Source organism: Loxodonta africana, chromosome 1 (assembly GCF_030014295.1).
Source record: "Loxodonta africana isolate mLoxAfr1 chromosome 1, mLoxAfr1.hap2, whole genome shotgun sequence".
NCBI classification, from domain to species: Eukaryota; Metazoa; Chordata; class Mammalia; order Proboscidea; family Elephantidae; genus Loxodonta; species Loxodonta africana.
The window spans coordinates 62,176,708-62,190,366 of NC_087342.1; the positions used below are offsets into that span (position 1 = coordinate 62,176,708).

General features: G+C 44.1%; 1 long non-coding RNA gene across 2 annotated transcripts in view; it reads left to right on the top strand.

Moving 5' to 3' along the window:
* The first annotated feature begins 7,306 nt into the window (after window positions 1-7,306).
* LOC135230692 (uncharacterized) overlaps window positions 7,307-13,659 on the top strand; it is a 141,284-nt gene continuing 134,931 nt past the window's right edge. For both annotated transcript variants that reach the window (XR_010321297.1, XR_010321298.1), the window contains exon 1: window positions 7,307-10,324. This is a non-coding gene — a long non-coding RNA (uncharacterized LOC135230692). The remainder of the gene's footprint in view (window positions 10,325-13,659) is intronic.

A 13,659-nucleotide genomic window follows, 5' to 3' on the forward strand; every position in this document is an offset into this window, starting at 1 on the left:
ATTCCCTGGTCCTCCAGATTTCCCACTCTGCATTCTAATTGCTTGAGTCTGCTCCTCTGACTTCCTATTGCATTGTCTAATTCTGTAATTTTATTGTTAATCTTTTGGATTTCTGCATGCTGTCTCTCTATGGATTCTTGCAACTTATTAATTTTTCCACTATGTTCTTGAATAATCTTTTTGAGTTCTTCAACAGTTTTATCAGTGTGTTCCTTGGTTTTTTCTGCAGTTTGCCTTATTTCATTTCTGAGGTCATCCCTGATGTCTTGAAGCATTCTGTAAATTAGTTTTTTATATTCTGTATCTGATAATTCCAGGATTGTATCTTCATTTGGGAAAGATTTTGATTCTTTTGTTTGGGGGGTTGTAGAAGCTGTCATGGTCTGCTTCTTTAAGTGGTTTGATATTGACTGCTGTCTCCGAGCCATCACTAAGATATAAAAAAAAAAAAAAAAAAATAGTAATGCTTTATTTTATATTTGCTCACTGAGTCTTATCTTGTTTTGTTTTCTTTCAATATACGTGGATGGTCTACTAGATTGTGCTGTCTTGTTTGTTGTAGCCCTTGACTTACTTATGACCTATTACCAGCTGGTCTGGGCTGTTTCCAGATATATATGCCTCAGTCTATTCACTATTCTTGAGTAGAATCTGATTTTGGGTCAAGTGTGTGCTGCACCCTAACACCTATCCACCTCGAGAAGTAGTGGTGATAGTTGTGTGCACCAGATTCAATTAGCAGCTGGGGTTCACACTCCCGGGGGGGGGCAGGATGCTGACAGGGTTCCCCCAAGTGTCAGTGAGGTAGGTGTGTCTCTATTCCTATAGCACCTTGGTGGGAGGGCTCTGCCGCTGTACCTTAGGCCCCCAATGCAAGTACCTCTACTGATTGGTATGTGTCACCCTGGTTAGACCCCTAAGGCAAGAGACTAGGTGGTCTGGGGGGAGCTTTAGCCCTCAGTTCCCTGTTGTGGGTCAGTTAGGGCTCTGTTGAATAAGCAGAGATATCAGACCTGGGGACCTTGTTTTTCCAGTAAATCCACTAAAAAAAATGCATTCAGATCCCTATCAGAACTGCCTTTGCATTGTAACAGCCACCTTGTTCCCTGTAAGGATGAAAGCCGGAGATTTGGATCCTATGTGCTTGGCTGGAGCTGGTTCTGTGTTTTTAGTCCAATTAGGGAAGGATTTTTGGTCCCTAGGTTTTTTGTGGTTGCTTCTCTCAGGCCGGAAGAATGAGTAAAGAAAAGACCAAAAAAAAAAAAAGGGAAAAGCAAAGCCGCGGAGTCGGAGCTGTTCTCCCTCTGGCTCAGGAAATTCCAGTGTTAATGAAGCTGCCTGGGAAGGGGAGGGGAGGGTTCAGAAAAACAGCAGAGAGTAGCACCCCGGAATATAGCCAAAGTTGTTTATCTTGCTTGGGATGACTATTTTATCTGAGATTCCCAAGGGGCGTGCTGCCTATGTGTGCTGGCTGTGTGGAGATTGTCCCCGAGGGTCTGGCCCGCTGAAGCCACGGTCAGATCCTCCGCTGCCAGTCCAAAGCCCAGCGTCAAGGTTCCCCCGCTGGGACGCTGTACTCCCAGCTCCAAAAGCAGTCACTGCCTTCCGGGGACTTCTTGTCCTGCCAGCCGCGTTGCCGCGCCGCCTCCACAGACCGGCTGGCCCCCCCCGGGTTAGTTCAGGGGAGTAGGGCTGCGCCCCGTGTTTGCGCCGTGACCAGATGCTGCGTTCAGCTCCCCTGTGCCCAGTCCAAAGCGCAGCGCCAAGGTTCCCTGGCTGGGACGTTGCACTCCTGGCTCCAAAACCAGTCACTGCCTCCCGGGGACTTCTCCTCCCACCAGCCGCGTGGCCGTGCCGCCCGCGCGGACCTGCTGGGCCCCCTCCTGGGTCAGTTCAGGGGGCTAGGGCTGCGCCCTGTGTTTGCACCGTCACAGATGTCGTGTTCAACACCCCTGCGCCCAGTCCTAAGCCCAGCGCTAAGGTTACCTGACTGGGACGCTGGCTCCAGGCTCCGAAAACAGTCGCTGCTTCCCCATAGTTGTTCGTTCTCCGTCTCTGTCACTCAGGTCAACTCTTTAAATCTGTGTTTGTTGTTCAGGGTTCGTAGATTGTCATGTAGGTGATCGTTTCACTCGTTTTTCCAAGTCCTTGTTGCAAGAGGGATCCGAGGTAGCGTCTACCTAGTCAGCCATCTTGGCCCCACCTCCCAGAGTTGTGTATTTTTTTATGTATTAGAATATATTTGTAAGTTTATATGTAATGTTTCCAACCCCCAGAGACAAATAGAGATCAAATTTATAAAGAAACTGATAATAAAATGCAATAATAATGAAAACTAAAAAAAAAAAAAAAAGAGATGTTCTATTTACCTCAGAACTGACTGATCCCGGAGTTGTGGGAACAGAACCTTATTGTAAGTCGTGGACTGCCTGTAGAAGTAATGACCAAACTATGTAGGTGAACCATCTTTTAGTAAATGGCTGTGTTCTTCTGTTTAATTGCTTTAATACAGAATTTTTTACCTTAGGGTGTATAGAACCCTAGGAGGTCCATATGAGGTTCTCAGGAAGTCTTGCAATACTGAAATTATATGCAAAGTTGTGTTTGCATATGTATATTTCTGGGAAGATGGTCCATAATTTTTAGGGGACCATGACACTTTTTAAGAAGTCCCTGGGCAGCATAAACAATTAACTTGCTCACCTGCTAACCAAAAGGTTGGTGGCTCAAGCTCACCCAGAGTTGCCTCGAAATAAAGGCCTGGCAATCTACTTCTGAAAAATCAGCCACCGAAAACCCTACAACGCACAGTTCTACTCTGACACACATGGAGTTGCCAAGAGTAGAAGTCAACTTGAAGGCAATTGGCTTGGTAATTTTTTGTTTGTTTTGTTTAGGATACTGTTTAGATTAACGGTATATAATGGAAATACTTACCATTTAAATTCTAGTGGATAGATATTTATGTGTAATATTGAAATTAGAAATAAACATCCTTTTTGTTGGTTTTTATTAAAATGTGAATTTTTTTTTCTCCTACATATAATGGACTTAAAGTGTTTTTAGTTACAGCTGGCATTTCTGAGTTTAGGGCTGGTGTATATTTCTTACCAAAAAGCCTAAATCATTCATTACATTTTTTTTTATCATAGCCCAGAGGAGAATATTAATTAATTTACAATTTATCTGGAGGCAGGATGAAAATAAATTGGTCTTTCCTTCTGACCACCCAAGTTGCCAGCTACCTTGAATGCTTTTTCTTGTTCCTACACGTTTGGGATACAAACTAGCTATATCAGGATCTTCTAGAGGTTTTCTCTGAATAAGCTAGCCAGCATTTACCTGTTCCTGAACAAAACCCACAGGCCTGCCTGCCTCTTTCTGCCCATCAGAGCGCTGTGGCCACTAGCAACCTTGCCTCTGCTTTGATCTGTGATGTGTAAGACACTAGTTTTTGGCCATTCTGAAGCAGTCTGCCAGTTAGATCCAAATGTGTGAGACTCTGTGAGGGTACTAGTGGCCAAGTTTCCATTAGTGGTTACTACTGATTGATGCCTGCAGCAATCTGTTCATTTACAAAGAGAAACCTATTATCATCTTTAATCTAGGGGTTGGGAGTTGGGGTACTGGAAGAGAAAGTCCCAGAACGCAGTTAAATCTCTTTGTATCTCTCAACTTCTAACTTGTTTTCCTTTTAACATAGGACTCAGAATATTAGGAGGTTGTGATTTTCTTGTCCAGACTAGGACGTGCTTTTCATTTTCTCAGGTATGGTAGGATAAAGGGAAGAGGAAAGAAAGCAATATTGGTTAAAAAACAACTGTGTGCCTGCAGCTTTGTTAGAGGCAGCTCTCGCATGTGACTGCATTGGATCCTGTGACAATTCTACCAGTTGCCTTTGAATGGATTCTGACACATGGAGACCCCATGTGTATCAGAATGGAACTGTGCACCACAGGGTTTTCAGTGACTGGTTTTTTCAGAAGTCTGTCACCGGGTCTTTCTTCTGAAGCAACTCTGGCTGGACTCGAGCCACCAACCTTTTGGTCAGCCTCTGAGTGCCTTACTGTTTGCACCACCCAAAACCCAAAAAACCCAAACCTGTTGCCGTCAAGGTGATTCTGACTCATAGTCCCTATAGGGCAGATAGAATTGCCCCATAGGGTTTCCAGGGAGCGGCTGGTGAATTCAAACTGCTGACCTTTTGGTTAGAAGCCTGAACTCTTAACCGCTGTGCCACCAGGGCTCCGCTGTACCATCCACAGGCCCCATAACACCACTGTTGTTGTTGAGTTGCTGATGACCCCCTGTGTGCAGAGTAGAACTGCTCCATAAGGTTTTCAAGACTATAAGCTTTCAGAAGCAGATGGCCAGGCCTGTCTTCCAAGGTGCCTCTGAGTAGGTGTTCAAACTACTGACTAATTTTCAGCTATTAGTCATAATAACTCTAGAAAATAGGGAATAACATTGTGCATACTGATGAGGAAATGACTGTTCAGAGACGTTAAATACACATGATAGGGTACACATAAGGTACACATGACAAGTGGCAAAATGAACTCAAACTGGCATCTGTTGGGTAGAAAACCCTGTGCTATTTTTACTCTAACTGTACAATAATGTAAGTGGTTATGGTGTTAATCCCTCCAGAGCCTGAAAAGAGCCTTTTGAAAGCCTCTAGCATGCAATGGGAATGGGTATAGTCAGACTAGAAGTTTCCTTGTGGGTCACCATAGCCTAATATAGAAAAAAGTAAGACCAAGGTCCTAATTTCTAGATTTCAACCTTTGCGTTAATATTTACAAAGGGGCTGGTGTTTATTTTTCTCTTCAAGTGCGAGGCTATCATTTCTTAAAATCAGACCATTCTTCTGAGAAGTAAACAGTGCCAGAGAAAAGGACAGAGAAGGAACAAAGAAGCAAACCTCTCTTCTTTGTTAATGAATCACATGGTCTGTACTTGGTTTTTCATTGACACCAGCTGGGATTGTTTTCGCCCATGTCTCAAGGAGGATCATAACGATGGCTCACGGGGCATGAATCTCATTTGTGGTACCAGTTAATTCTGAGAACTCAAAAGACATTCATTTGAATTCATGCTTCTTCTTTTCTTCCTCTTGCTTATTTTCTAGGAATGTAATTTACTATTTGCGAGTCCATTACACAAAAGCTGTTGAAGTATATTTCACCGCAGATCCTCAAAGAAGGGAAGATGTTATTGTTACCAGACCCCTTAGCCGTGGGGAATAGTCTAGATCAGAGGTTGCCAAATTTTTTCTATAAAGGGCCAGATAAGAAATATTTTAGGCTTTGTGTGCCATATAGTCTCTGTGGGAGGTGCTCAACTCTGCCGTTGTAGTATAAAAGTAGCGATAGATAATATGGAAAAGAGTATGTGAGAATGGGATCCCATAAAGCTTTATTTACAAAATCAGGAGAGTGACCGGATTTGGCCCACAGATAGTTTGCTGACCTCTGGCCTACAGGATGTCTCAGGTTTCTTCTACATATATGACACCTGCTGCCAACACATGGTAAAAACACACACACAAAAACCCGTTGCCATCAAGTCAATTCCAACTCGTAGGAACCCTGTAGGACAGAGTAGAACCGTCCCATACAGTTTCTAAGGAGTGCCTGGTAGATTTGAACCGCTTGGTTAGCAGCTGTAGCACTTTATCCACTCTGCCACTGGGGTTTCCAACCCATGGTAAGTGCTCAATAAATTTTGGGGCAACAGCTGAATGCATGTATGAAGGAACGATTAATAGTGTTGACTCCCAAGATGTAATTCATGCTGAGGAAACTTAGGAGATCTTACATTAAATGCCTGCCTGTGGGGTTTAATTTTAAAATAAGTAAAGAAATGCTCAAGTTTATAAAGTATAAACTCATTTAGTTTACTGTAAGGTAATCATGGCAAGGTGCACAGGTAAGACCATAGACATTCAATTTTACCTGGAGAATCAGGGTTAAAATTACGATGTTTTCCAAAGGTTAGAGTCCAAATCTTTAGACTTCAGGCTTTTACCTTTAATGAGAGGTCTCAGGACACAAGCTTAACCAGTGATGCCCCTCAACGGAGGCCCATTGGTGCTACGGATCAAGGTTGGCAAGGTGAGGCAAAGCTGTCTCGGGAAGCACTTCCGGCAGCACCGGGTCTTTGCAGAGCTCAAGAGACAGACCGACATGAAGACTAGTTGCCTCTGACTTGCTCTGGGTGAAGGGGCGAAAGCCTGGGGTTTTATGTGATTTGGTCCTTCTGGTATTGCCTGATCAGGTCTGTCAGGGGGGTGCCCAAATCACATGGCATCATGGCAACCTATGTCATAGGTCCATAATCAGAGGTGTCTTAACACAGATAAACTAAAGGGTATGTCACACCTTAGTGAAGCGAAGCAGTTGTGTTACAATGAGATAGCTTGCTGTAATATTAGAACTTACAGGGAATGAGAAGTTTACTTGTCAGTTTTAAAAATTAACCTGTTTCACACTTTACGTGTTTCACAAATATGTGATTTGGGAGCATTACATGATAAGTATACATAACAATTTCCTTTAAAGAACCGAATTTGAACTCTTAGTTCAATCCTGTATCCATCATTCTGTTCTTTTCTCTTAGGCTGAATCAGGCTAGAGCATGGAGAGTGTTGAATGTGTATGGTGTCAGACAAAGAAAAATGCCGTCCATAAAAGGACATGGATTTCGAGACTTGGAAAAGTGAGGCTTGCCTGATTTCCTTACCTTGTGTTTTGTAATAGAAAGTGTGACTCATTTACAGCCCTCCTGGCCAGCCTTCGTTCCATGGGCTCTGGCTCCCCACTTGTAGGCTGGCAACATCCTGATCTGGGCAGAGTTTGCACAGTGGGTACCACACACTCCAAGTCCAAAATGGACTTACACTGTTCGTCACCTTATTTACATCACCCCTTCCACCTTCAATGACTGCTGGGTGGTGCAAACGATTAAGTGCTTGACTACCACCTGAAAGATTGGTGGTTCGAACCCATCCAGAGGCACCTCAGAACAAGGAACTGATGATCTATTTCTGAAAAGTCACAGCCTTGAAAACCCTATAAAGCGCAGTTCTACTCTGGCCCACATGGCGTTGCCATGAGCTGGAACTGACTCAATTGCAACTGGCTTTTTTTTTTTTTTTTCCCATCTGGTTTTCCACCTTAAACAGCCCATTGAGAAACGCAGACTCCTTCCAGGCTTTATTACTACCAACTGTGTTATAAATTAAAAAAAGGAGTTGGTTGGAGTAGATTTAATTAATAGATAGAAATAAATATAAAGCATGAGGAACTAGAGCCCCTGGAAGTTGGAGGCAATATTTTGGGTAGAATTCAATTTTCCTGACTGTATACAGTGCTGCATTTACTGACCCATTTGGTCTATGTAGATTTATACTATTTTATCACTTATTCTAAGGAAAGCTGCCTCTCCCAAAGAGAATAATTTCAATTTCTGCTGCATCAATAAGGTTTTGTTTTGCAAGACGTAGAAAACCAATTCAAATGGGTTTAAACAATACGGAGGATTTGCTGGCTGATGAAACTGGGAATTCTGGATGGAGAATGGGCTACTGCAGGCTTGACTCAGTTGCTCGAGAAGTGTTACCAAAGACCCAGCTCCTCTGCCTGCCACTTGGCCATTGTTTATACTCATGTGGAACACCCCTTAAGGTTCTTTTTGGCTTGGGGTGGTAGAGTGGAGAAATGAAATCCTTCTCAAATTTCTGCTGGCCTTGGGGATTAAAGAAGCAGAGCATATGTTGTTGTTAGCTGCCATCAAGTTGGTCCCCAACTAGTGGTGACTCCATGCACAATGGAAAGAAATGCTGCCTGTTCCTGCATCACCTCCATGATGGGTTGTGGATCAGAACGTTGTGATCCATAGTGTTTTCCTTGTTAATTTTCAGAAGTAGATCACCAGACCTTTCTTCCTCCACTAAAACCCGTTCAGCATCATAACAACATGGAAGACTCCACCGACAGATGGGTGGTGGCTGTGCATGAGACTCATTGGCCAAGGATTGAACTCGGGTCTCCTGCATGGAAGGCAAAATCTTATCACTGAACCACCACTGCCCCACAGAGCATAGTTAAGAATGACTAACATGTGTCCTGGTTTGGGGCATGGCAAACACAGTGAAATTAGGCAAGTGAATTGAATATTTGGTGTACAAGGGCCTAGTAGGTTTTCCTAACTGGAGTCTAAAGAGAAGATGGAAAGTAAGTGGTAGAATGTAAGTGTGGTTGGACAGGTGGAGGCCTCTGGGTGGCCCCTGACAAATAACCCAAAGTGTGACAGTTTGAACTAGCCCAACAGCACTGTGGAAGGAAGACCTGGTGATTTGCTTCTATAAAAGATTACAGCCAAGAAAATCCTAGGAAGCAGTTCTACTCTGTAACACACAGGGTTGCCATGAGTCAAAACCGACTCTAAGTCAACTGGTTTGGTCTCAGGTTTTGGGACAGGTAAAACCAAAAAAAAAAAAAAAACACTCTGCTGTCGAGTCGACTTTGACTCATAGCAACCCTACCGGACAGAGTAGAACTGCCCCGTAGGGTTTCCGAGGAGTACCTGGTGAATTCAAACTGCCTACCTTTTGGATAGCAGTCGTAGCTCTTAACCACTGTGCCACCAGGGTTTCTATTCGGACAGGTAGGGAAGGACCAGATCCTAAAGAACTTAGTAATACCTGAAGGAGTCAGCTTTTAACTCCAAGATGAATGGGACGTTACTGAAGAAGTTTGAGCAAGGGAGTGATAGGACCAGACTTGGCCATTAGAAAAATTACTTGGGCAGCTTTGTGGAGAGAGGTAGATTCAAAAGCAGGGAGAAAAGCAAGGAATTTAATACAATCAGCCAGATGTAGTGCAGTGACGGTAGGTATGGAAAAGCGGGGAAGAGTAAGAGAGCTTTTAGGATAAAATGAACCCACTGGAAGAATCCCTGGACCAACAGATGGTTAAGCACTCAACTACTAGCCGAAAGGATGGCAGCCTGAACCCACCCAGAGGCATCTCTGGAGATAGGCTTCCGAAAGGTTACAGCCTTGAAAACCCTATGGAAGAATTCTGCTCTGTACACATGGGGTCGCCATGAGTCAGAATCGACAATAACAACAACCCACTGGATATAGGGAAAAATGAAGCAAACAGAATGCCTTCTGAGTTTCTGTTTTGGTAGCTGGGTGCGTGGTGGTGCCATAAGCCTTGATGTATAAATAAACGTATTCCCATGTCTTTGCTTTTGAGAGTGCACAAGTGGGAGTGTGGGATGCATTGTGTATTTTCCCAGTCATGCTGGATGAGGACAACTGTAGTAGAGGTAATAACTCCCAGAGAGTATCCCAGCTGCTCAAATCAGGGTGGGGTCTACACCAGGGTTTGTAACCAGATTACACTCATAGATCCAACTGTCTCTAAGGAGAATTGTAGGGTGCTGGTCTGATACAGGAGCCCTGGTGGCGCAGTGGTTAAGCGCTCAGCTGTAAACCAAAAGGTCGGTAGTTCGAATCCACCAGGTACTCCTTGGAAACCCTATGGGGCAGTTCTATTCTGTCCTATAGGATCTCTATAAGTTGGAATTGGCTCAGTGGCAACGGGTTTGGGTTGGTATGGTCTTTGGTCTGATAGAATTCAGATGCAGCCCACAGAATGGTCCTCTCTCTACTCTCCTCTGGCTGCTTTTGCTAATGGAACATACTATAAGCTTCAAAGCCACTGTCAGCCCTGAAAGGAAAATATTGCCTCTCTTTTGCTTTTGTAAAAAGACTGGCAGAAGAATTCACAGTATGCAAATACTGCAGGCCTTCTAGCAGTGAGGGGACATGAGGGGGCAATGCAGAGCCCTGTGTCCGTTGGTGACCCTGCCAGGCCTCACAAAGAGCATACACCAAGCCGCCGGGAGTTGGCGGGGACAACGAGAATTGAAAGAAGCCTTGTCATTGTTGTGGCCGTGGGAACATATGCCAGACCCATTGTTCTAGCCCCTGTGAAAGGGCTCCCAGCACTGCTCCCCTGGATGCGTCCTGTGTTAAATTGGTGACAGTAGTAGCTGCAGGTCCAGCCTGCAAGTGACCAGCAGAAGGTGGCTGTCCAGAGACAGCAGTGTGGGCAATTACGGCCTTGCAGGGCACCGTCTCCTTTGGCAGAGAGGAAAACGGAACATACGATTTAATCAAGATTAGTTCTTTCTTTCTGAAATGCCTTGAGATTATGATAATACGAGTGTAAATGGAAGTGGCGGTGTTGTTCTCATGCACGATCCAGGAAGCCTTTGAAAACTGCAGCCTGAATGAGCTGCTTCTCAGGTACATCCAGTTCCCAAATCGTATTTGCCTGTGAATAGGTAGAGCAGCTTTAGGCAAATAGGTGGATGTTCATATAGAGGAATGATACAGAAGAAAGCCTTTCAGTCTTCTCTCTTGCTTTCTTACCTGGTCCTTCTGTTCCTTCCCTGCTTACTGAAAGTCTGGTAAGTGAGAAGTTGCTGGGATTTGGATTGAGGGGTAGGGAGACCTCTGTTCAATCCAACTCAACACGTACTGAATGTTCACTGTGGGCCAGGCATTGTGTTGTGGATGAGGATCAGGTGAGGAGTACTAACCAACAAGACATACTAAGCACCCCAAGATACTCATGAGGTATGCAGGAAGTTGAGCAGCTTTTAAAGTAATCCTTACACAAGTCAGACTGGTAAATGCTCTAGGAAAGGTGTAAACAGAATAGGGGGGTAACACAAAGGACAATTAGAAGTAATCTGACCAGAGGGGTGGGAAAGGTTTCAGGAGAAAAGAGACATGCAGAGAGAGAGACACCAACTAAAAGAGAAAGAGCGAGAGCAGCGAGAGATAAAGAAACAGTATGGTTGCTGACCAGAAATGTCTCCACACAAACTCTGCCAGGTTGGTTAACACAGCTGGGAGCCACCTATGATCAACTTGTTTCCCTCAGGGTATTGGAATTTGGGACTGTTGCCCTTTGATAGTTAGAGAAGGTTAGCACCTGACTGAGAGGCTTGAAACTAGGGGATAATTAAGGGGCTACTCCTTGCTGGGGGATTTCCACTGGAAAGATGAAAAAGGCCTCTGACCTTTCAGAGTGCAATAGCTAAGCCAGAAAAGGAGAATAGTGAAGTTTGTTCCTGGTCTGTCTTTCTTTAGTTAATATTTATTGAGAGTCTTTACTGGGCACTATGGAAACTCCCTGATCACAAGGAATGTGCAGCCAGATGGAGGAGAAACATAATAGTTTTTATTGCTTAAAATCTGAAACTGATCTTTTCAAAGACCTGGAAGGTGCTGAAACCATTCATCCATCAGAACATTTTTCTTAGGCCCCTACTCTGTGTAATACAAGCTAATAATAATAATAATCCTTCATGAGGTCTTGATTCATGTAATTTTTGAGACATTGTTTCAGAAAACTTGAGTATGTTATGCGTTTACCTCGTTTTGATTCAGTAACTGCTCTGGAGTTGACTCAGTTGGAATGTTGTGTAGCATTTTTATGGTTGTCATGTTACTGCTGTTCCCAAAGCCCCTCCTAAGGAGCGTGGAAAAATGCAGAGGCTATCTCATAAACCCTAGAGAAGAAAAGGGGTGGATGGGGAGTTTGAACAGGGCAGGAAGTTACATTTATTAAATGTCTTTATCTCCCAAGCATTGTGCTAGGTAGATGCAAATTCCAAGTCCTCAGGAAGTCCTGAATGAAATAGCTTGTTGTTGCTGTTAGCAGCCATCCAGACAACCTTGACTCAAGGCCACACCACACACAATAGAACAAAATACTGCCCAGTCCCGTGCCATTCCCATCATCAATTACAGGTCAAACAATATTCCCTTGGGAGTCACAGGGTGTTCATTGGCTGATTTTTGGAAGTAGATCACCAGGCCTTTCTTCCTAGTCTTAGTCTGGAAGCTCTGCTGAAACCTGTTTAGCATCACAACAACACACAAGCCTCCACTGACAGATGGGTAGTGTCTGTGCGTGAGGTACACTGGCTGGGAATAGAACCTGGGTCTTCCACATGGAAGGTAAGAATTCTACCACCGAACCACCAACGCCTCACAACGAAATAGGTAGTATCTCTGTTTTATGATGAAGAAATCAAGACTCTGAGAGGTTAAGTAACCTGCCCCAGGCCTGCCTACGTGGCAATGATGAAACCATGATTCATAGGCCATTATCTAGGGCTTACACCCTGCTCCTTCATCGCTCGCAGGCAGAGTGCAGCTGTATCAGAGAAGCACACAATGTTGTTTCTTAATTGTGCTAATTCCAGGAAATGAGAAAGTGTAAACAGTGCCGCTACGCCAGCTCTCTTGCTTCTGCCAGGGCAGAACTTTTCTAACTTTGCTGCCTACCCCTGTAGTAAGAAATGCCTTTTTTAGGAAGACCCAGTAAATTTTATATATAAAATGGAAACAAAGTTTGCATGAAGCAATTCGTATATTTATTAAGTGTGAAGCACTCTAACATTTTCTAATCTACTCTACTGTTCCAATTAAAAAAATGTTTCTCTGAACTTCAACTTGGGTGATAGCCTGTCCTGTGAAAGCACTCACTGGTGTAACAAATTGGAGATTTGTTTGTAGTTTTGGAGGAAGGAATTTGGACAACCTCTTTCCTCTTTTGCATACACTCCTCTAGCTAAGGGGCCCATGTTACCCTTTTATGACTTATTCTTCCTTTAGAAGCTGTATGAAGGAACTATCTGGTTATGGTAGAATTCTCATCTCCCACGCAGCAGCCCTGGTTTAATCCCTGGCCAGTGGTCCTCACGGGCAGCCACCTATCTGTCCGTGGAGGCTTGGGTGTTGCCATGATTCTAAACAGGTTTCAGTGGAGCTTCCAGACTAAGATGTTCTAGGAAGAAAGACCTGGCAATCCGCTTCTGAAAAACAAGCCAATGAACACCCTACAGATCACAACAGTCCGATCTCATTGTGCGTGAAGTCCTTGTGAAATCAGGCTGACTTGACGGCAGCTAACAACAGCAACAACATTGTTCAAAAAAGAGAAAGGCAAAACCAGTAGCTTTCTAGTGTGTGTGCTGGGTTACACCGCATGATACATTCTGTATCTCTACCTTCCTAGGAACAAAGGGTTCTACCCTTGTCCTAAATCATGGAGGAATTTTGCATGTGAGGAAACTGGTCATGTCTGTTTTCAAAAACCTTTCCCTTGTCTAGATCCTGTATAGAGATTCTCTTTTATGACTCCTGGTTGTTGTTTTTGTTAGCTGCCTTTGAGTTGACTCCCAACTCATGACGACCCCATGCATAACAGGATTGGACTGTGGTGATCTATATGGCTTTCATTTGTTGATTTTTGGAAGTAGATCACCAGACCTTTCTTCCTAGTCTGTCTTAGTCTGGAAGCTCTGCTGAAATCTGTTCAGCATCATAGCAACACGCTAGCCTCCACCGACAGAGCGGTAGTGGCTGTGCATTCGGTGGATTGGCCTAGAATTGAGCCCAGCTCTCTCACATGGGAGGTGAGAATTCTACTACTGAACCACCACTGCCTCCCCACCAAAGTAAATAAAGTCTTATAAACAGCATTCTTTTACTCCAATCATTGAGATTTTGCTAGAGTTCATGGTCTCTGGTGTCATCCCAAGCCTTACTCTAGGGTCTTGGAG